We start from the raw sequence: 25216 nt of genomic DNA, 5'->3' as shown, positions 1-25216 counted from the left end.
AGATAAGAGAAGGTTATACTTCTCTATGCCTTCCTATCAATCAAAACCAAATGTTCTTTCAGATCAGAATGAAGGGAGTACTTGTATTTTTGCTATTGGATCTCGATATATGGTAATGCTTTAGGGTTTTCAAGATCCCTTCAGCAGTCTTTTGCAAGCATTGAAGAAGATGAATGTTGTCTGCTTCATTAGCATAAGCCTTGGTTTTAGTTGTTATTTCGAGTTGCCTACATGTACATCATTCTACCTGCTTAGGGAAAGTGAGAGAAAAATTTCATTAAGTAGCCATCTACTGGATTGGTTACATTGGAAGGCCCACTTCACATGATTGTACATATTTCATCAGTAGGCAGGTGGTTGTCATCATGATTTGAAGCCCTCAAATCTCGATGGTCTACTGCCATTAAAAAGCTTTGTAAGTACTTGTTTCGGTTAAGTAAGTCTTGAGTCAAATTTTCAGTCAATTTCAAGTCAGTTTCAGAGTCAGTTTGTGTCGTCAGTTTTCAGTCATGCATTTCAGTTTGATTTTTTGATCATATTGCCCAATGGATGAGGCACTTGGTCTATGGTGTTCATGACACCTCCAAGGAGCTGCCATCCCAAATAAGGCCAATGTTAGTGTCAGTCATTGCAGCCTTCCACCAGTGATCAAATATGCTCTTATAAAGTGGTCTTGGGGTGTCAAAGTCAATTTTTTGTCATTTCAGTGAGTCTTCAAGTAAAATTTGGTCCCTAGGTATTAGGTCTAGGATTGTTTTCACTCCTTCCAAAGTTTTCCAAGTATTGGTCCATGTCACCATTCGGCTGAATGTACCATCATTTAAATTAGTTGTCATCATTATTTAAAGTTCCAATGGGTCATTTTACACCTTGTTTGTGCTTCAGTTGTGCTTAGGTAAGGCTCATTTCCCTCTCCTAGGGTTTTGAAGGTAATTTTTCTTGGATGGTAAAATCATCAACAAAACTTATATCCTGATGCTCATACGCCTTCCCCTATCCTTAAAATACCTTCTTAAAAACTTCTCATCATTGATATCCCTCAAATTCATCATTTTCCCACAAAACCTAGCCTATTGCTACAATTTGACACTTTTCTATGTTAGGCCTGTGTTTTTCCCTTTTGGACCCCTTTCCCTCACTCAATCCTTGAAATTCCACTTTCCCCTACTTCCTAACATCCCTCCCTACTTTCCAAAATTTTCTCAAGAAATTAGAAGCCCCTCATCCCCTTCATTTCCCTTCATTTCTACAAATCCCCTGTCCCACACATCGGGATATGTTTTATTCAAATGATTTTTTTGAGCAAGATAAGATGCATTTGATAAAAGTGAGAGAGGTTTTTTTCCACCATAGACCCAGGAAGAAAAACTTCCTTCAGTTTTTACACAGGTCTCATGGTGTGGAAGAAATGTCCAAAACATCATTTGCCTCAGGAGAGTTGATGCATTCTGGAGTAACCTTGGGAACATCAATATTTCTCCTAGCTAGGGTGACCAAATGACTTGCAAGATGACTAAAATGATAACTAGACACAGAGACCTTTCCAATGAGATATCATGAGCTCAATTTGGAGTTGAGGAAGACCTCCAAAAGTTGTCTTGAAAGTGGCGCTGCACACTCCCTTCAGGTGTTGCGCGTTTGACCAGTCTTGGGAGATTGGGCTTTTGATAGGGAAAATGAACTCCAAATTGAAAAATTCAAGATGTTATGGAAACTAGACTCAAAAAGCTTTCCAACGCACTATCCCACACTCAATTGGGACATCGGAAAGGTAGTCAAAAGTGGGCTTGAAGTGTTAGCATTTCCTGTCATTTTCAGGCATTTATTTTATCAGTCCACTAGCCAAACGCGCAGTGCCTAGGGCACTACGCACTTTTTTGGGGCACTTTTTGGAGAAATGGCCACCACCATTGGATTCAGAAGGCCATGTACATTCAAAAAAACCATGTTTCCAGGTGAGAAAGTCAGTTTTGCTAGGTGAAAATGCCGAAAAACCACCAAAATTTCATGTTTCTGCCTGTTTTTGGAGCCTGGCACTGTGCGTTTGAGCAATCTTGGGAGATTGTAATTTTGGAGGGGAAAATGAAGGTCAAACTGGAAACTAAGGGTATATTTGGAAATTATACAAGACAAGCTTTCCAATGAGCGATCATGAGCCAGATTTGGAGGTTAGGAAGGCATTCAAAATTCAGCTGGAAGTTGGCATTGTGCACTCCCTTCAGGTGCTGCGCTTTTGACACTGGCACTGCGCACTTGACAGATTACTGATTTTTTCACTGTTTCTTCTAGAATTTGCTTTTATCTTTGGAATTTTGATCTTTTTACTGATGTAATGTAAAATCATGCTGTAATTAATGTATATTTTGGTTATTTGGGATAGATACATCAGGTAAATGGACAAGGTGGCATGTAATGAATCAGTTTCCTTCACCTTAGGGATGAGTCTGTTTGACCTCCCTAGTCTTTAGCTTTCAGTTTAGTTTGTTTTGTAACTGCTCCTCCTCTCATGGATTCAACCCCTGAGGCTAGGATGAGTGGTTTTGATGCCTATATTATGTATTTTCTTAGACATTGGTTGAGGTTGGACTCACTTGGATGCTCAGAGCTTGATTGTACATCATTGTAAGCAGTTTGGCAAGGAGATTAATCAGATTTGCAACTATTTTTATGGGATCCCTGTGGTATGGAGTTTTAGCACAGTTTCTTCTTTTTTAATCATTTGTTTACATGTTTTATGTATGCCATCATCCATTTCATTGCTTCTTATTGAATGTTATCAAGTTTGATAGGTAGAATCCATTGTAACAGTGCTCTGCCTTGGGAAATCATTCAATATTTCATGTTTTCTATTGTTTGAGAAGGATCCATGATTGTCACATGCCCTCCTTAGCTCCTCATCAGTCTTAAACACCTCACACCATTAAGCCTAAAGTGCTAAAGCCTATGCCTACCTTGCCCAATAGAACACCTTGCACTTCTGACCTAATTTCCCACACCTAAACTACCCAGCTCCATTTGATCTAGCAAAACACCAACAAAACAATCAAAACCTTTTGAGCTACTATACCTAGCCTAAAATCCTTTACCTAATCCAGTCATCTTGATTGAGATCCTTAAGGAGAGAACCCTCTCCCATCCTAGTAGGGCTAGCTACTAGGCTAAGCTTGGTTTGTGGTTACCCTGGAATTGCCTCCCTTCACCCTGAGTTCAATCTAGGTGATAACAACATGAAACATGTACCTTAAGTTACAAAATGACTCAGTGCATGCATAGTAAAACTACATATAGCTGCAAAAATTTTATCACTTGCAACAAAGATTCAAAGATTTATCAGAAAGCATAATTGTATAAATCAAATATAAATCAAGAGACTGGGTGCATCATAGTGAACTATAAATGACAAGTTGTCAAAGGTGCCTTGCTTGTATTGAATCTAGTGGTATGAGGTTTGAAGGAATGAAAGAATGAAGAGCCCTTTGCTACTACTACCCTCCAGAGAAAACTGATATCCAACCTTGTGACCTACTTTCAAAATTTTATATAAAGGGAAGACCATCAAGGAGATGAATTCTCCCTAATGATTTTGGAGGGCAGAAAAAAAAAAAAAAAAAAAAAAAAAAAAATGCCATTATGGTCACCCTTTGCATGGTTTCCAATTGAGTTTAGTTTTTGTTTTGAAACCTTGTTTTCGTATTGTTTACTGAGGATGATTTTGTGAGCATAGTCATCATTATTACGAAAAAAAAAAATTTCAAGCGTGATGCCTATCAACAAAAATAGAATTGACCTCTTTTAGTTGTTTCTAAGCAAAAAAAATTTCCTTAATTTACCACTTGTCAACCTATTGTTTGATGTCAAGTAGAACTATTATCCAAAGGATGAATTAGGGATGTCGTTGCTGCTTTTATCCTCCTATTTTTTCTGTTTCCAACAATTTTCAAAGTTAAAAAAGGATTCCACTAATGGATTCAATATAGTTATCCATTCTTACAGCGTTTAGCTAGATAAATTGTTATAAATGATGCAGATCCTAATGTGTAATACAAGCTCACAAGAAGTCAAATGCAAGAAGAAGTATGTAAGCCTTTTCAATCTCTTTTTTCTTAGATTTACTTTCAATGACTTGGGTATATGGCCTTTATTTTGATAGATTGTGCATGACATTTATGATTTTTTCATTATTTGAATGACATTGTCAACAAATTTTTGTTACAAATTCAAGAAAAGACTGGTGTTGTTGTTATAACAAGGTGAGAATACTAAAATTGACATGTTTTCCAATGAATATTCTTAATATAAATTTGAGATTCTTATCTAAATTTTAATGTTGCAAGGATAGATACCATCTAGCAAATGGGCCTGCTAAAAATGAAAAGCCTCTCTATCTTCATATATCTGCAGGAGCTCATGTAAGTGCAGTGTACTCATCATAATCCCTACAATGATTATATTAACACTACAACACCAGAAACAAATATAAATGTAGAGCCTTTTTGTCTTCAAAGTTCATGTCTATTGGAGCTCATGTAAGTTTCATGACTCTCCCATTGTTGTCCTAATCAATTCAGGAAAAAATGTTGTTGTTCCTCAGATCATGTTATTATATCTAAACATGATATTAAGCTTCTGAAGTAGTAAAACAAGATTACATCCATTGAAAGAAAAATATAAAATCTCTATTGATAGAGAAAACCTGGAAAACGTGAAAATCCTTATCCAACCCTATAAGTGTTCATAATTGAACATTAGTTTTAACAGTGGCATACAAAATCATCCCCCATCCATACAAGGAACTTGTAAAGCTTAACTTTCGAAGGTATGTAAATAATCATATATGTTTGATGCTTCAGTTGGGGTACATTTGTTCGAAGATGTATCAATTCCAAAATCTAGATCTTTTATGCCTTCGAGTTTACCTCGATCACCGAAGTTTAGTTGAGTCCCTAGTCAAGGCATTGTTGCCCATGTCAATGCTTTGTTGATACTTTTTTAATAACTTCCGCAAGAAAGGTGAATCATGAAATTGATTGATTCACATCTCGAGCACTCTTTGCCAAATATGCATCAGTCAACTTTACAACTTTCAAGGTTTAAGTTGTGTGTGTTAGGATATTCCGACACATAGGATATAGTTAAGTTCAACTTGGTCTAGTTTAGAGTTAGGTATAGAGTTAGGTAAAGTGTGTTTCTTTACCGTTGTACATATTGTAACTTACAATCCGACGGTCACGATATGTAGTGATCCGACGGTTCACTCTCACCTCGGTATTATCGACACTTGATCCGTGGCTTGACACCCGATTGGTCCATGAGTTCTATTTAAAGCGCATGGAGGGTCATTGTTCGGGTAATCCGTGCATGAGAGAAGCTTATGTAAATTTTCATTCTTTGATTAATAAATTGTCTGTACCCACGTTGGGACAGGCCGTGGACTGTTTCCCTCCTTGCACTCTGAGGGTTTTAACCACGTCAAAAATACTGGTGTATTGATTTGAGATCTGGTTGTGAGCGGTGTCCTTTTGGTATTCTTTCTGAGGAACTTACCCTGTAAATTCCTACATGGTATCAGAGCTATTTGAGGGCCGCTTCCGTTGGTGATCCAAATCTGAAGCCGGTAGAACTGCATGCGGCTGTCGTTTCCTAGATCTGCTGTTTCTGACTGCTTTCGGGCCGAGAGGACTGCTCTGTTGCGTTCGGAGCATCTGTTTCAGTGAGGAACCCCTTTCGTTTCACGCGAAAAGGTTTCCGGTAGCCCTAGCTGCGTCATTTTTCAGATCGGGAGGTATACAGTGTTTTTTTTGCAGTTTACTGTCATTTTCTCTCTGCTTATTTCGGTTTCGGTTTATTTAGCCTTTTTTTTTCCCGGATCTATACCTTTCATTTCTGCGTATGCTCTTTGCCCTGCGACTCTGTGCGATCTGGGCAAATCAGAAACAGAAAGAAAGGATTTTTCTCATGCGTATGCTCTTTTCCCTGCACCTTAGTGTGATCTTGGAAAATCAGAAACATTGAGAAAAATATTTAGTTTTTCGGTTAAAAGCTAACTTTGAAATTTTTTTTTAAAAAATTCTAGTTTTTTGGCTAAAGCTAACTTTGAGCCGTAAGGTTCGTTTTTCTTTGCATATTCGTGTTGGGTTTTGTGTTTTGTGTTTTGTAGGGGAAAAGAGCCTTCCCAAGGCAAGCACGCAAATCGAGGCCCCCCCCCCCCCCCCCCCTCTCTCTCTCTCTCTCTCTCTCTCTCAAATATTTTGTATAGATCAATTGGTTCAAAGACTTTTTAAGAGAGTAGAGGTCTTGGGTTCAAGTCTCCATTTTGTGGGGGCGGATTTTTTCATTCCCGCACATTCGCGCACTTTGCCGGCAACGTCAACAATTTTTTTTCAAAAAGCCATAACTTCTTCATCCGGAAGCCTTTTTCAGAGCCGTTTTTTTTAAAACCGCCTATTTTTTCGAGATCTATCCATTGGACCACTTACTTTCAGCATCTTCAGCTTCAGTTTTTTTTCAAAAAAATGGAAAGTCCATTCCAAGTCATTCTTGACAGCACTAACTACTTCCAATGGATAGCCTACATGGGAGATTTACTTAGAAGTAAAGGTCTCTTCAGAATAGCCACAGACCAAGAGAAGAAACCCAAAGATGAAGACAAGGCCGAAAAATGGGAAAATAGACAAGATCAAGCACGTGGTTTGATAGGAATGTCTGTTTCTCCTGATCTTAGATTCCACATTGCAGAAATTGAAACTCCTCATGAAGCATTAGAAAAACTTGCTAAAGTTTTTGGGATTAAAAATGAAATTAGAGCCCATCAACTTGAGAATGAGTTGCTTACTTTGGATCCTAATAATTTTTCTTGCATTGAAGATTTCTTGTCCAAATTCAAGACCCTTAGATATCTCTTGGAAGGTGTTAAAGTTAAGAAAGAAGATGGTAACCTTATTTATTCCATCCTTACTAAGTTGGGACCAGCCTACTCTGTATTTGTTTCCACTTTCCATTCTACCAGGGAAGCTTTCATTTGTCAAGGCAAAGACTACAAGCCCCCTTCCTTTGACTCCTTTTGTGATTCCTTAATAAGAGAACAAGAAAAACTCTTACACCTTGGTCTTCTTAATCTTGGAAACTCTTCCTCGAAAGCGTTAGCCGCCCAGCAGCAACCAAATTCAAAGAATCCTAAGAAGTCTTATCCTCAAAGGAATGGTCCTAAACCAACTCAGCCTCAAGATGAAAGATCATTTCAGCAATATGACAAGACCAATAAAAACAAATGGAAGAAGACTGACAGACATTGTAACTTTTGTAATCGAGATGGCCACTTAGAATCTAAATGCTTTAAGAAGATGGAAGCCTTGGAAGCCGCAATGAAGAAACATAACATCCATCTGGAGCCTACTTCAACTTCAACTTCCGGAACGGCATTTTCTGCATGTCATCGTCAATCATCTCAGTCTGGTTATGCATTAAATGTATCTTCTTCTTCTTCTCATTCTCATGAGTGGCTCATTGATTCTGGAGCCTCTTGTCACATGGCCAAAAACCAAGCCATGTTTTCTTCTTTAAATGATTGTAACACCAAAAATATATATGTTGGTGATGATAGATCTCTTAATGTTGTAGGGACTGGAACTGTTCATCTAGACAATGGTCAGTTCAATGATGTATTATGTGTTCCAAACTTATCCTGCAACCTTCTATCTGTCTATCAGATAACTCATTCAGGTGAAGGTAAAATTGTTGAATTTTCACCTCATGATGTTGTAATCAAGGATCTAAAAGATCCTAAACAGATTCTAGCTACTGGTCTTGCTGATGATTCCAAAAGGTTGTATAAGTTTCACAACTTTGGGTCATCCATCTTCCCTCAGTGTTTGTTGCTCATAATGATGAAGTGAGCAAACTTTGGCATGAGCGGTTTGGTCACTTAAACTATCGCTCCCTTCAGCATCTATGTAAAGAAAATATGGTGACAGGTCTTCCTATGGTATCTTGCAAAGATGGTGTTTGTTCCGGATGTGTACTCGGAAAACATCATCGGGACAGTTTTGACAAACGTGCCTCTTGGCACGCCTCAGCCCCTTTACAGCTTGTGCACAGTGATTTATGTGGTCCTCTTCCTGTTGCTTCATTCTCTGGCTGCAAGTACTTCTTAACTTTCATTGATGATTTCTCTAGACGCACTTGGGTATACTTCTTAAAACTCAAGAGCGAAGTATTTAGCACTTTTTTGGCCTTCAAAGCATTTGTTGAAAAACAATCTGGACATCAAATTCTTAAGCTAAGAACTGATAATGGTGGAGAATATGTTAAAAACGCATTCATCAACTTTTGCACCGAAAATGGAATTCAAATGCAACATACTGTTCCATACACTCCACAACAAAATGGTGTAGCTGAAAGGAAAAATCGCACCTTAAAGGAAATGGCTAATTGTATGCTGCAATCTAAAGGACTCAGTCTTAGTTTTTGGGCCGAAGCAATTAATTGTGCAAATTATATAATCAATCGCACTCCTACTAAGGTTCTAGAGAATATCACTCCAGAAGAAGCTTGGAGTTCCATTAAACCAGATGTAAGTCACTTTCGTGTGTTTGGAAGTGAAGCATGGGCCCATATTCCAGATGAAAAGCATAAAGCTTTAGAACCTAAGAGTGAGAAATGTACTTTTGTTGGATATTCTGAAGATGTAAAAGGTTATAGACTTATTCCATTTAAGTCCAAAAATGTTATCATTAGAAGAGATGTAAAATTTGATGAAAATAAATCGGCCTGCGAGCCTAGTCCGGCGGATGTGCCACCTCTTCCTATCTCTTCTATCTTTGAAAACATTTCTTCTTCTGATGATGAAAGCGAGGATGATAATCCTCCCCCACCTTCTCAGGATCCTCAACTTCCAAGATGGGTCCGTGCTACTCGGGATGCAGCAGGTGATCTTGCCGGTGATCCTACAGATCAGCGACGTACACGTTCTCAGTTTGAAAGAGCCTCTTCTTTACTGGCTCAAGCTCCAGTAAATCATGATCCTGACACTTTTGCAGAAGCTTCAGGCCATCCACATTGGGAAGCAGCTATGAATGAAGAATATCATTCATTGATGACAAATGATACATGGGATCTTGTTCCTCTACCAAAGGGACGCAAACTTGTTAGATGCAAATGGGTTTACAGAACCAAGTATGGACCAGATGGGAAAGTTGATAAACATAAAGCTCGTCTAGTTGCTAAGGGCTTTTCACAGGTTGAAGGCATTGACTACACTGAAACCTTCTCCCCTGTTGCCAAAATGAACTCTATCCGCCTTGTTCTTTCCCTTGCTGCCTCTTTAAAATGGGAAGTCCATCAGATGGATGTTAAATCTGCCTTCTTGCATGGGGACTTGCAGGAAGAAATCTATATGGAACAACCCATTGGCTTCATACAAACAGACTCCAGCCTTGTGTGTCGACTTAAGAAATCCCTTTATGGTCTCAAGCAAGCTCCTCGGGCTTGGTATGCCAAAATGGATAGCTTTCTTTTAGAATCTGGCTTTTCTAGGTGTCATTCTGACAATACTGTCTACACCAAGAAAGTGGGTGACTCTCTTATCATCCTTGTTCTTTATGTTGATGATCTTATCCTTACTGGCAGTGATCCCAACCTTATAAACCATGTGAAGTCTATCCTTAAAAAGAAATTTGAAATGACAGACTTAGGACACTTACACTATTTTCTCGGTCTTCAAGTCTTGCAATCCAAGGAAGGTATTTCCCTTTCCCAGTCCAAGTATGCTTGTGATATTCTTCGTCATTTTCACATGGAAGACTGTAAGCCAGCCCCTTCTCCCTTTCAGTCTGGAGTCAAACTTTCAGTCTCTTGTACTTCTCCTGAAGTTGATGCTACCTTATACCGTCAACTTGTAGGAAAACTCTTGTATTTAACCCATACTCGTCCTGATCTTTCCTTTGCTGTTGGCCTTGTTGCTCGTTTTATGCAAAACCCCCGTGAAAGTCATTGGAAAGCAGCTAAAAGAATACTTCGTTATGTTCGAGGTACAGTACAGTTTGGGATTCATTACAGTGCCAAAGCAGCTCCTCTGTTAGTTGGTTTCACTGATTCTGATTGGGCTGGTGACCCTGATGATCGGAAGTCTACTGCCGGTTATGTCTTCACTCTTGGTTCAGGACCAATTACATGGGCTTGTAAGAAACAGGCTGCCATTTCTCTTTCGTCAGCAGAAGCAGAGTATCGTGGTGCCGTGGAAGCTAGTAAGGAAGCCTTGTGGCTTCGTCAGATCCTATCAGAGTTTGGCTTTGAGCAGCAGCATCCAACCACACTTTGGTGTGATAATCAAAGTGCCATTCAGCTATGCAAAGATCCAGTTCAGCATCAGCGCAGCAAACACATCGAATTACACATGCACTTCATCAGAAAGCTCATTCATGACCATGTTCTTGAAGTGCAATATTGTCCAACAGATGATCAGGTTGCAGACATCTTCACAAAGGCTCTCACAGAGGCGAAGTTCACTAAACTTCGATATATGCTTGGAGTTCAGGAAGTTGTCGCTAAGGGGGGATAGGCTCTAGTGCCTCCTTCCTTCTCCTATTGTGTCATATTTGTAAATCCTTCAATCCTATCCCAAGTTGTTCTTAAGGGGGGATGTTAGGATATTCCGACACATAGGATATAGTTAAGTTCAACTTGGTCTAGTTTAGAGTTAGGTATAGAGTTAGGTAAAGTGTGTTTCTTTACCGTTGTACATATTGTAACTTACAATCCGACGGTCACGATATGTAGTGATCCGACGGTTCACTCTCACCTCGGTATTATCGACACTTGATCCGTGGCTTGACACCCGATTGGTCCATGAGTTCTATTTAAAGTGCATGGAGGGTCATTGTTCGGGTAATCCGTGCATGAGAGAAGCTTATGTAAATTTTCATTCTTTGATTAATAAATTGTCTGTACCCACGTTGGGACAGGCCGTGGACTGTTTCCCTCCTTGCACTCTGAGGGTTTTAACCACGTCAAAAATACTGGTGTATTGATTTGAGATCTGGTTGTGAGCGGTGTCCTTTTGGTATTCTTTCTGAGGAACTTACCCTGTAAATTCCTACAGTGTGTTGCATAAGATGATCTTCTATTTTATACAAAGTCCATGATTTTTGTTGACAATGTTCTTATTTTTTTATTTTTATGTCTTTGTTGGAATGGGCTTGTTGTAGTACTCTAAGGCTGCATCATGAAGTTCTCTAGTATTTCCTAAAATGGTTGTTTCCCGAAGCACACTTCGATAAAAATTGGTATGAGGTGTAACTCTTCTCTGGTGGCAACAAAAACACAATTGACTCCAAAAGTAGCTTATGTTTTCTAGTAATCTCTGCATATTTATCATTAGAATTTTTCCTTGCATTTCATTTTTTTGTTTCAGCCTTGGAGTTTTCCTTGGACATACCCTGCAACCAACGAGAAGTGTACACTCACAATGATTCTCCAATCAAATACAAAAAAAACCTTTCTAGTTGATTTGATGGCCAATATAACTCTCCAATACAAATATATTTTTAGCTCATCAATATCTTCTACCCACCAGTATTTTGGAACATAGTAGTATCTCCGGCTATGAAGTTCACTCAATGAAGGGCTTGAAACACTCTCCAATGTATTATAATACTTTTTTCCTCTACTGTGGTTGTAAGACCATTTTACCTTTGATGGATCCACCATTGCTTTACATGCAATTGTGTTAATGCATCGATTGACAATTTTGAGATCTTTAGATCAAGGCAAGAGAGCCTTGGTTGTCTGCAACGTGATGATTGAATCCTTCCAATCATGAAGGATGCATGAGTTGAATAATATCTCAAGCTTGTCTATAAGGTTTCCATTTTCCATTTCCTCTGGCAGCGTCTTCAATGTAGAAGGTGGCTTTGCCCCAAATTTCAGAAACTTAATTGTTGCTTGTATTTTACCTAATTGCAAAGATTCTGGTATGTTGTTAAGAATGTATGGTTGAAGCAACCAGAAGATATTTGTTGGAATTGTTGCATTGGGCAGGTATACTAAACCATTATCCTTTGATTCCTTAAGCTTTTTGAGTTCTGTGGGTGCCACAACTATCATGGCAAGAATAGAAACAAATGTCCCAAATCCTATCCTTTGGAGCAACATAATGTCATGCTTGAGACCTGTAAACTTTTTGGCTAGTGGAACAAAGATCCAGTTAGACACGGGCAGGAGAACAAGAATATTGAAGGCTATGAAACAATGTAAGGATGCAAGATGGATCTCAATATGTCCAACAATCACTATCCACTATGCTGCCCTGTTTTATAAAGAAAGTACAACATTATGAAATTACAACCCCATACATTAAACATGTTACCCAAATAGGAATCAATCATGCAAGGAGATTGACCATTTTGGCACTCAATATAGTGTCATGAGATGATTTTTCCAAGAAACCTTTATTAGATTCTTATGACGTTGTTTTGATATTGAACTAGAAACAAACTAATTACATAAACTGGCCCCCGCTCCAAGTTCTTGACCCAATACTATATAGAATCCAAAATTATTGAAACTTGTGTCTCTGTAGTGACCCTCTTAATCATTTGCTAAACATAAGTGTTATTCAGAATGACATCTTTTGTCTATTTAAGCCAATGTCAAATGCACTAGAAGTGTAAGGTAACCTCTGTGTAGATATGACACCTAACATTGCAAGAATTCCATGTTCAAGAGAAAATTGAACTTGAACTTCATAATTATCTCTAGGTTCTAGTGACATGGTTAAGATTACATGATCCAGTAGATAGCCACCATATAGGGAAACATATTTCACTTCGCAGGAATCTCCTACATCAACGAAAACATTTGCACCAGGTGAAGTCTACAATACCTTGTACTAGCCATCATTGAAGTCCCAAGCCCTGGCAACATTTAGTTTGTGAGTTGCAGCTTGTTCAAAAGTGGAGGTAACCCTATTTCTCTTTGTTGGATCTATTTCCATAACCAAACCATGGTCTAGTTGCAACTTGGAAACTACCTTGCCTATAGCTATCATGAATTCCATCAAACATATAGCACCTAATCACTTTCTTTACCATGAGCTTGTTTATTTTAGTTGTCTTAGAAAGGTTATTATTCTTAATGCGTTCACCTTTTTGAGGATTCAAAATTTTGTCCCAAGTCCTTGCACAACCACCCTATACCATTTTAATTTTAAATGATTTAAATTAAGCACATGTAAGTCATTGGTAGAAATCCTTACAGGACCAATTCCACCCTAAATGATAACTATGGTGGTACCCACTGCAGTTGCATTATGCACTGCCCATATGCCTTAAGAAATTTCTGTTTCTAGTGCCAATATCAATCTTCTTTCAATTCCAACAAAAGAAAAGAGAAAATATCTATGAATCATACTAGTGAATCGTCCTAACTATTTTGAAACTTCAAGGCACAACATTCAAGCTTGTTCCCTTTGATGGTAATATGATGAAAGATGTAGTATCTAGTTTACACCAAATACAAGTAGATAGGCTTGATCCCACATATTGTTGATGGAAAATGTTGGACAGAGTTGTGACATGTCAAATGAATGAGAACACCCAAATAGATTTGAAGAAGAGAAAATCCAACAGAGTTTGAGCCAATATAGAAGAAGCAAAAAAGAAAATTAATTGGGTCAATTTGAGTTACAACACATACTGTAGCATTGCCCTCCTTGCTGTATGGCTCTATAGTCTGTACATGGATGTAAAGCAGCTACAGTATAACAAGGTTTGTTATGGTTGTCGTGTTGTACGGAAGGTTTATTTTTAGTAGGTTTGTTACTAGGTTTTCACAGTGACCAATATACTGAGGAATTGTTTCTAACTAACATCCATTGTTTGCAACCCTATGCACTGATTTCTTGGTTACTACAAACTACATTTGCATAATTTTGGAAAACTTTGGAATATCAAATTAATTGATCTAGCAGAACTCTTGTTTCCAAATAAATTTAATAGCTAATATTACCATCTCAAACATATTTACACCCCTGAACATGATTGATGGACCTACACATGATATTTCAATGCCTTCCTTAATGGAATTGTCTAGTATGGTGTTTGAAGACTTTAAGTGAAAGCCTTTATCTTCTTAGAAGAAATAATTTTGGAAATATTGTAATGCTAGCTCATGCACAAACTATGAGGGATCAGTTCTATAGAAGGGAAAAGACTCATGCACCCTGTAAGCTTTTGGGTATTATGCAACATGCCTTTATCTTGTAACTTTTTGGTTTCTCTAATAATATTTCTACACCAGTCTTGTAATATTTTTTTTTTATGAGTGCAAATATTTTTTTGTGCACATCCTTTGTGAAGGTTTTAAGCATGCTAGTGTAGATGCTTAAATTTCTCTCTCAGGATAGATGAGGCATGCTTTCCCCATTCTACTATCATGTTTGTTAACACCTGATTTTTTAGGCAAGAGATGCTATAAGAAGAGTGTATGAAAAGAAGTGTCTTCAACTAAGCCACTAGGAATCCAAGTGAGCATATTTTGAAGTGATTGATAAGACAAGGGATACAATAAAATATCTTCACTCAAGACTCAAGAGTCACTTGAGACAGTTGACTCAGTATCAAAGAGAATCCAAAGATTGAGGGATGAGGAACTGCAACCATAATTTATGGAGTTAATACAAGGGTAAGCGTGGTTTTTTTTACTTATTAAATTGCATCTTATGTTTTGTATGGTTTTGTTCTTGGTCTATAAATGATAGCACAATAGATAAAGTAATGGTTAGTGGTGTAAGTTTCCATGGGAATGAGTTTGTACAATTGGTATGTATCACTTGCAAGGAGTGTTCATGATTGTGTATTTAGAAAATGTTTTTTCTTAAAGACCTTGTTCTTCTCATGTCATCATATAATGTACTCTATTAGGTTACCATGCCACCATTTTTCCAATTAGGGTTTTCCAACCAGGGTCTACAGATAATTCAGAAACCATTAGAGGCTTTAGTATTGGTTTGAGGAACATATTTAGGTTATCATGGAACAATCCATTATTGGCAAATCAATCTGGTCATTTGATCTCAACAATATCTGTTTAGATCGAGACTTGTAGAAATATCATGTTGCACATGATCTCCTTTTCAACAACAATAAGCTTAGGTGTAAAGGTTGCAACATTTCAAAATTCATATAGATATCTGAAGGTTGATCTCTTGCTTGGTTCCCACATGTATTTTGTCTACTATACATATGTTCTTATGTTATACTTATGTTGTTTTCTTTCTTTGTATTATTTTTGGCACTTTCTAGGAGTTGCACTAGCACTCCCACATTGTATTCATGTTGGTTGTACTCTTCATTCCCATTGCCCTATTTTTGTGGTCATTTGTTGGACATTAGTAACATTATATTATCTTATATAAGAATTGCAAAAGTTCATGATTACCTTATATGTAGATTCCAATTTACTTCTTTTGGAATAGAGTCTACTATTTACCTCCTTTAATTATAGTCAACCATTTATTATGCATTTTTAAGTCCCATAGTGTTTGCTTTAGATGTAACTCTTAGTTCCATTAACCTACTTTGTGTTCATTTGTTAGACATTGTTAAAATTATCCTATCCGGTGCCTAGCTTCTACTTTCTCCAGTATCATGGACTTCTTTCATCCATATTTCCCTATTTAGTTTTAGCTCTACACTTATGATTAGGTGTCATCATTTTGGAATTTGCTCAAACTATAATGTTTATGAACCAAAATTGAATGCATTGACATCAAAGTATTACCCATGTCATGGGGAAAATAACATAGTTTTGGAAAGTAGTAGAAACTATATAAATGAAAAAAAAAAAATGTTATGTGGAGGACAAAAGTTCAGGCATATCCAAAAATATCTTTTCTATTGTCTCAAGTTGTAAAAATATTTTTGGTCAAATTGTAAAAGGGAGTGTCTATGGTTTGGAAGAATTCCTTAGGTAGAAAATATTTGATCACCACATATGGTGAGAATATGCTTTGTTCTGGTGGTATGTGGACTTACACGTATCTTGCAAGAACAAGTTAAGAGTGAGAAAATTAGTGGGCATTAAAATTGTAGTTTTTGCAAAGTTATGAGTTCCTGACTTTGAACTCAACTACTTTCTAAGAAGTAGACTGTAGGGAAAGAGAGGATTGGAAAAAGAGATATAAGAATGTTGAACAAGCATAGAAGGACCAAAACATAATTGATAATACATTGGAACATTTCACCTTCCTCATAATTGGAACATTGATAATTTCACCTTCCTCATTTTCTCCACCTTTCATGGTTTGTTCATTTTACCAATAGTTGGTATGTAAGGCCTTTCTTTTCCTACTGAAAAAGCAGATAAAATTGTCCCTATATTTTAAGTAATTGCTTTTACTAATAGGAATAATTAAACATTAAGGGCAATAATTATCATTTGCAAGGAGTCATTTTCTCCACCTTTCATGGTTTGTTCATTTTAATGTTAGTTGGTATGTAAGGCCTTTCTTTTCCTACTGAAAAAAGCAAATAAAATTGTCCCTAAGCTTTTAAGTAATTTCCTTTACTAACAAGAAGAATTAAACATTAAGGGAAAAAATTAGCATTTGCAAGGAGGAAAAAAAAATGGATTGACCGATGAATGATTTTTTATTCTCAGAGGTTTGGAAAAATTCACACTCTAGTGTTTTTTGAAATGGTGGTATTCAACGGTGAAAGAAGTCGATGCATGATTATGTTGGTTATCATAAACATGGTTGGGTGGATGCAATGGCTAGCTTTAGTGAAGTTGTAAGGGGAACCACTAGTTTTTTTGAAGCGGGAATCACCTGCGTGGGAAATTTATCAATTTTTATTACAAGCCTGTTAGGAGGAAGGCTTGATTTGGAGATCGGTGAGAGAGATGTTCCAGCCACCAAAAGAGGTCCCAAACTGAAGGCATAAGTGGGTTTAGATTGAGCACACATTATGCTCCTAATGTTGTTATGATATCAAACAACATGTCCCATCCTTCCATGAAGGAATTCATGAAATATATCTACCATGCCCATGCTATGAACTCCATCTCACTCCAGTTCCTTCCTTTAAATTCTGCAGCAGTCACTGCAGACTCTAGAGATATGTGGATGTGGAGGGCTATGTGGATGCATTGTGTCTTGGACAGAGGAAGAGACCACAATCATGCTTTCTCATCAAATATTTGGAACTCTGAATGATTGTCTGATGTCATGTGCCTACTTCCATGTCTGTGTTTCCTGAGAAAAGAATGCCATGGGTGCAACCAAGGCTTGTCACATGTGTAGAATGGGAGATTGACAAAGGTGACTCAGAGGTGGATTCCCCTGTAGTCTCTGAAATATTTGATATTGATCCAGAATTCATTTGGAAAGAGCTAACTTATATCTGCATTCCAATGAGTGGAGCAGGCGATGATGACTGGATAATGTTGTTGATCAGATGTCTCAGGTCTAAAGATCAAGTAGATAGAGAAGTGAGGGTATTGGGTTTGGATATCTTGTTTAAATTCATTTCCCAGAGCGGAAAAGGGTAGTCAATGTTAGTAGTAGAAGAATATGATATTTCTTCCTTAATTAAAGAACAAATACAACACAACTTCCTTAATATTTCCAAGGTTCATAGAAACATTAATCAATATTGTACTAACTAGCTGGTTAAGTATGGATGGTTCCTCTAGCTCTTTGGTAGCCAGAAGGACGGTGAGAGATTATGTTGTGGACAACAAAGGAACTAGATTTGTTTCCAATGCATTTTTAACTAGTGCTCTGATCAAGTGTAATTCCAATAGCACTTGCCATTGAGTTTTAGAGGTTGTCTTGTAGGCATGAGATCCTTGTCTTTAATAGTGAGTTATGTGAACTTGATTTTTTCTATCAGTTGGACTATGATTTTTGGGCTAGAAGGAAGTTCCAACAACTGGTATGGCCATAAACTCTATGCCACCCTCTAAACGTAGAGTTGTTGTGAAAATGAAAACCATTGGTATTGCTTTGGGGATGGACTACTTGCATTTGTATTTAATTAGGAGACAAATTATATTTAACTAGAAAATTATGGTTTGGGTGTCATTGGTTTGGAGATAGGGTGCATTGTAGGGGGAAGTTTGGGTACAAAGATGGGATATGGGTATATAGTGTTCTGCAAGGCCTGGTTTGGGTCAAGTGGGAAATGGGCAGTTGTCTTCTCAATGACCATGGTGATCGAGAGGAATATGATAGAAAAAGATAGTGAACTCATGTATCCTCAAGGAGTATATGTGAACTTCATCTCTAACAATATTTCCAAGGTATTTAGCTATGGAATTATGGTGTACTCTTCTGCATTCTTGTTGAATGCTATCTTGCCTGGAGTTCGCTGCAAGTGGGAAAACTTCCCATTTTGATATATTTTTTATAAAAAAACTTCAGACCTTTTTTAACAAGAAGAAGAGTATTTATATTTCCTGATAAACTAGTTGTATGTATATGAGGATGATAATGAATCACTCATCTTGATCATTTTGCTAGTTTCTCCCATAAACGAACTTTCCTTTTCTAGCTTTTCACATAACTTCATTTCTAGCTCTTTTTACTGGCAGACAGACACACTGATTTTGTCATGACATAGATGCTACTTTTGTAATCTCAAAGACACTTATCACTATTACAAACACCATGAAATACTTAAAAACATCAATTTCTTTATAAACTGTAGCCAAATTTTCAAAATTTTGTGGTTCAAACTTCTTTTCCTCTGTCTCCTGTGGTTCAAAATTTTAATTAAAGTTGTCTTCATTCAGTGTCACTTGGCACATCAAAGATGTTATGTTACTTCTCTATTGTGTGCCTGAGCTTCCCGAAATTCTGTCCACTCTTATCAAGTTTCAAGGTCTATAAGATGAGTGGAAAATCTGTGCATTCATGTGTATATGCACCCAAAAGTTTGAGAATTCCATCTGTGATGGAGGCTGCTCCATTGGCCATTTGACCAACTTCTCATTTGTATTTTCTTTAGACATGAAGGAACTTCATAGATGATACTGGTGGCAGTTTGGGAGAGCACATCTTCTGAGATAACATCATGATTTGCACTTATTGCCAAGACATGTTGTTAGGCTTATTATGTTTTGTGCATGGTATACTTTCAGGCATGCATGTGAAGGCTCCTTCCTACATTAGACTGGATATTTTCTATTAACATTTATTTTAAATGTTCCTCTACAGGGTGCAAAGCCTGGCGAGGGTGGTGAAATTCATGGCCATAAAGTCATTGGTGATATTGTTGTTACAAGAAACTCAACTACCAATGTGGGCTTATTAGCCCTCCACATCATGATATTTATTCTGTTGAAGATCTAACACAACTTATTTATGATTTTAAGGAAATTATAGAGTAATGACTTAAAGGAAGAATTTTCGTTTTACTTTTTAAAGAATATGTACACATTGTTTTGTTATGTGCTATTTTATTTTTATTCAGTTCTTACAGTGGTCTAAGAATTTGGCATGCCTTGGGATATCCTAGAAGGAGATGGGTTGGGAATTCCAGTTGAATATTAGAAGGATTTGTTCCTAAAATTTATATGTAGTTCTATCAACTAATTTGTGCAAAATGCATTTCATAATTTATGCTTAAATACTAGTAGGGCCATTTTTTTCTGACATGAAATGCATAGGCACAAATTTCATCTAAATTGTAGACTATAATTTGATGTGCCTATTCTGGATGTCTGGAATTTGGAGGCTTCTTTGAGTATTATCTTTCTTCCCAATCCCTTTTTTCTTGAACCACACACAATTTCCAATGTTTGTTAGCCTAAACAATGAAATGTACATCTCCTAAAAGGACTGTCAACCAAAGTTGGTCAAAACCATCTACCTTCCTCTAAACCAAACATTGGGGGCCTTTGCATGTTGTAAGGTTTCATGTTCAAGATATGAGGTTTGCAGTGCTGGAAGGTGAGAAAGATGTATCTGACTATTTTGATGGATTTTGTTGCAGAATCCTAATCCAAGAGCTAGAATCAGCATAAAGTTGGTCTCTGAAGCTGGAGATGGAGTGATAGCAAGTGGTGTAGTAAAGGGCCATGCAAATCATGTATTTATTTTAGGACATGATGGTGGTACTGGAGCATCTCGCTGGACAGGAATAAAAAATGTTGGGCTGCCATGGGAACTTGGGCTAGCAGAGACTCATCATAGATTGGTGGCTAATGACTTGCATGATTGTATAGTTCTACAAATAAATGGTCAACTGAAAATAGGAAGAGATGTTGTCATAGTTTCTCTCCTTGGTATAGAAGAGTTTGATTTTAATACATCACCGCTTATCAGTCTAGGTTGCATCATGATGCGCAAATGTCACAAAAGCACATGTCTAGGTTGTATTTCTACTTAGGACCCTATTTAAGGAAAAATTTTGCAATAGAACCTAAACATGTCATTAATCTCTTCTTCATGCTTTCCAAAGAAGTTTGTGAAGTTATGTTTGAGATGGGTTTCAAAATTGTAAAGGAGATGATTGACCATGAAGATATGCTAGATATGGATAAAGAGGTTATAGACAGTAATGAGAAGCTTGAAAATATTGATATTTCTTTGCTACTTCAGCATGCAGTGGAGATTCACCCATAAGTTGCTCAATATTGTGTTCAAGCCCAAGATTATGGTCTAGATATGGCCTTGGACCAAGAGCTGATCATGATTTCAAAGGAAACTCTAGAGAAAGGTATACATGCTTACATGGAGATGCCCATAAGGAATGTCAATAGAGATTTTGGTACAATTCCTAGCCATGAAGTTACAAAAAGATACAATATGACAGGTTTTCCCACATACATGATTCTTGTAAAATAACAGGTAGTGCAGGTCAGAGCCTTGGGGAATTCCTTTGTTCAGGTGTTACCCTAGAGTTGGAAGGGGACATAAGTGATTATGTTTGTAAGGGTTTATCAGGAGACAAGATCGTGGTTTACCCTCCTAGAAGAAGCCAGTTTGATCCTAAAGAAAACATTGTCATTGGGAATGTTTCTCTATATGGGGAAACAAGTGGAGAAGCATACTTCAATAGCATGACATTAGAGAGGTTGTGTGTGAAGAATTATGGTGCAAAAGAAGTGGTTGAAGGAGTGGGAGATGACCGATGTGAATACATGACTGGTGGAACTATGGTCATCTTGGGAGAAACTGGGAGGAATTTTGCAGCTGGAATGAGTGGAGGTATTTCCTATGCTCTTAATGTTGATGGAAATTTTGATTCAAGATGCAATCTCGAGTTGGTAGACCTTGAAAATGTTGAAGAGGAAGATGATGTCATGACACTAAATATGATGATACAATAACACCAATGTCACTCTAATAGTTAGCTGGAAAGAGAAGTCCTTGCTGATTTTGAAGCTTTCCTCCCAAAGTTTGTGAAAGTATTCCCACAATACTATAAAAGAGTGTTCCAAGAAATGAAGGCTAGGAATATTGTGAAGGAAGAAAAGGAGGCTGACTGGATGAAGAAATATGCCTTTAAGGAATTGAAGAGGATGGAAAAACTTGCTTCAAATCAACATAAAAAAATGACAGGGTTTACAAGAGACATTTTCACGTAGTTCAACACTTCTTTTGTTTATTTTAATTTCAATTGCGTAACATGTATATCATCGTCAAATATTAAATCCATTGTATAAAATACTTAACTCTTTCAAATGATTTGATAATGTCATCAAATATTAAGTTGTATAAATGTTGAGTGTGATGGCTTGGTCATGGGGCTAACATTTCTATGTATTTTGCAACAAATTGAACAGAAAGTGGTGGCATAGAGACCTACAAAAATAGACAATGTAGTTAAATACCATGGTTTTGTGATGTATGAGAGAGAGTCTTGCATATAGAGATGTTGTAGCACAGATGAATGATTGGAAAGAAGTGGTTGAGGAAAACAAGTCAGGGCCACTACTGAAGACACAATCAACTAGGTGTATGAATTGTGGAACCCTCTTTTGTCATCAAGTTAAAGTCTAGACATCATTTATTTTCCCCTAATTATTTATTAAAATATAAAGGGAAACATAATGTAGTTATATAATTCAAACTTCATACGTTACAACTTATATTCACTATTTGAGTGTTTTCCTTTTTGCATATTGCAAAGCTTCTTAATTAAATTCCTTGTTCATCTATATTTTTTGTTTTACTAGATTGTACACTTGTTTGTATTATGAACATGTGAAACTTTTTCCTCCATGCAAGATAATAGTGGATGTCCTCTTGGGAACAAAATACCTCAGTGGAATGAATTAGTGCACCAAGGGCATTGGTGAGAAGCATTGGATCGATTGCTGGAAACAAATAATTTTCCAGAATTCACTAGATGTGTATGCCCTACCCCTTGTGAAGGTTTGTGTGTACTAGGAATAATTGAAAATCTAGTATCTATTAAAATTATTCAATGTGCCATCATTGATAAAGATTTCGAAGAAGGTTATATGGTTCCACGTCCACTTGAGAAGAGGACAGGGTACGTGTCTTTTCTTTATAATTCTTAATGTCATTCTTATGATTCTTATCATTTTTAAAATAAATGTCTATTTTCTATGATGTGGTGAACTAGATCTTGATATGGATGTGTCATTGGTTGTAGGAAGAAAGTTGTTAGCGTGGGTAGTGGTCCACCTAGTTTGGTTGTCGTTGATCAACTTAATAAATCTCATGTGCACTCTATCATTGTTTATGAACATGTTGATTGAATTGGAGGCCTGATGATGTATGGAGTTCCTAATATGAAAATAAATTTGATGTTATCCAACGACGTGTTGATTTGATGGTAGAGGAAGGTGTTCATTTTGTTATGAATAAAAATGTTGAAGTTGAGTCTCTTTTCTCTATAGAGAAGGTTCACACTCAAAATGATATTCTGCTTTCGGCATGTGGTGCAACAAAACCAAGGTACACTTTCAACATTTGATTTCAATAAAGATTCTTCCCATAGGAGTCAAGGACCTTGTTGTACAATGCATTTTATTTTATATATATGAATTGCAAGGGTCTTCCTATACATGCCTGTGAATTAATGGGAATACATTTTTCTATGGAGTTCCTTCATTCAAATACCAAAAGTTTGTTGGACAATGGATTGCAAGATGGAAAGTTTATTTCTGCAAAAGGGAAAAGGGCGGTTGTCATTAGAGGATGAGACATTGGAACTAATTGTATATCAAGAACCATAAGACATGAATGTAGCAATGTTATGAATTTGGAACTCCTTCCATAGTCCCCCAAATCTTGGGCTCTTGAGAATATTTGGCCTTGGGCTTTCCTTTATTCATATTCATCTAAATAAAAATTAGTTATATATTATTTTCTAGCATGTTGTATCCTAGTACAATTCCATGATTATGGGTCTTTGTTCACTTTTTGGTAGTGGCCTAAGGTTTTTCAAGTAGATTATGGCCACTAGGAAGCTATTACCAAGTTTGGTAAAGATCCTAAGTCATATGAAGTGTTGACAAAAAGGTTTATAGATGATGACAATGGAAATGATAAAGGGCTTGAATTGATCAAGGTCAAATGGGAAAGATGAGAGTGGAAAGTTCTAGTTGAAAGAGATGGAGGGCACAAAGGAGATTATAGAAGAATAACTTGTTTTCTTAGCAATGGGATTTCTTGGACTAGAACAGGTAAGCTATATTTTTCTAAGCATCAAATTTGTTGCTAAGGTGATATAAAACTTTAAATTTTTATTGATAAGAACAATGTAACGATTCAGGTCCAATATGAATTTAGTTGAAAACATTCATTGCTGGACTATGTTTTCTTCTTTGGAAAATTGAGTAATTCAGTGATATTGCAGCCTTCCCAATCCATAACATTGAATACACATATTTTAAACATTTATATTATGTGTCTAAAAGATATTAGACATACACACCATATTTTCTAGAATTTCTCCATTTACCTCCTCACTCTAATTTTAGTTTTTTATTTGGTTTGACAGATTATTACAGAGAAGCTTGATATGGAAAGGGATAACAGGTCAAATTTTAAAGCCAACTTTGGTGATTTTGCAACAAGTGTTGATGGTGTTTTTGTTGCTGGTGAATGTAGACATGGATAATCACTAGTTGTTTGGGCCATTACTGAAGCAATACCAACATTTCTCCAAATAGATAAATTTGTGATGAAGGAATACCAGTTGATCAAAACTTGTGAAGATAGAGTGGAGGACAAGGATAAACACCCAATGTTCACTTTCAAAACATAAGTGCCCCCTAGGAAACTTGTTGTAGAAAGTCATAATCCCAGGAAAAATGGCAACAACATGTTGAATATGACACTCACATGCCTTGTTATTGAAGTTGTGAAAGGAATCAAAGGTCGAGTGCTTTGCTTCGAGTGTCTCACATTGCTATTCATTAATACTAACAAGGAGGGTATTTTGGAAGCATTAATTGCCTGGTCCAAGGCATTTGTGATGGAAAAGGGGTCTATATGAGACATTTTAGTCCCAATGGACATTTCATCATTTACATTTATATCCCATTTTCTTCCTATGTACACTGGCTATGATGTTGATGTTTGAAATCCATAATTATTCCCTTGGAGGAGTGCAAATGTGGTTTCCTAGTCCTTTTTCTTGACATGGCACCTGAATTTTCTCTTAGGATTCTACATGGTGATAGATGTTTAGTGGTGTAGAAGGAGAAATGAATCTTTGAGTGTATGGAGGTAGTTGACAGGAGAAATTAGAAAAAATATTTAAACAATGGATAACTTCTTTGTTTGAATGATAGATCCAAGAAGGACTCAAGATGTGCATGAACATAACTCCTAGTCCTACAACCATTGTGTAGGTTTGGTTTTTTTTTCTGTTTTTTGATCTGTTCTTTTCTAGTATACTATTTGATCTGTTTTTTAGTAACTTTCTTGGAAAAAAATACAGGGATGTCGAGGAACACATTGCAATATTGTTGTCTTTGGGTTCTTGGATTGCAAAATCAGCAGATGGCTTTGTACATGATGTTGCTTCTTTCTTTGCTATGGGACTTAAATAGAAGGAAAATTTTCGAATATCACACCTTCGTAGTCTAAAATTAGCACACCAGAACTCAAAGATTTTGATATGGGTAAATATTGTGGTCTAGCTCTAATGGTTCAAAATTTTCAAGTTATAAATGATATTATAGTTTTAAATATTTTGTTTTAAATGAAATATGCCCATCTTGAAATTTCTTTTGA

The 25216-nt window shown here is 36.8% G+C and overlaps 1 pseudogene; it reads left to right on the top strand.

The window, feature by feature from the left end:
• Positions 1-18126: 18126 nt before the first annotated feature.
• On the top strand, positions 18127-24267 carry LOC149245427 (glutamate synthase 1 [NADH], chloroplastic-like; annotated as a pseudogene).
• The last annotated feature ends 949 nt before the right edge of the window (positions 24268-25216 follow it).

Source organism: Pinus tabuliformis, chromosome 7 (assembly GCF_031772625.1).
Source record: "Pinus tabuliformis cultivar Carrire ecotype Pingquan chromosome 7, CPIR1, whole genome shotgun sequence".
NCBI lineage: Eukaryota > Viridiplantae > Streptophyta > Pinopsida > Pinales > Pinaceae > Pinus > Pinus tabuliformis.
Note: the sequence above shows the minus strand (reverse complement) of the source record. Positions and strands in the feature narration are given on the sequence as shown.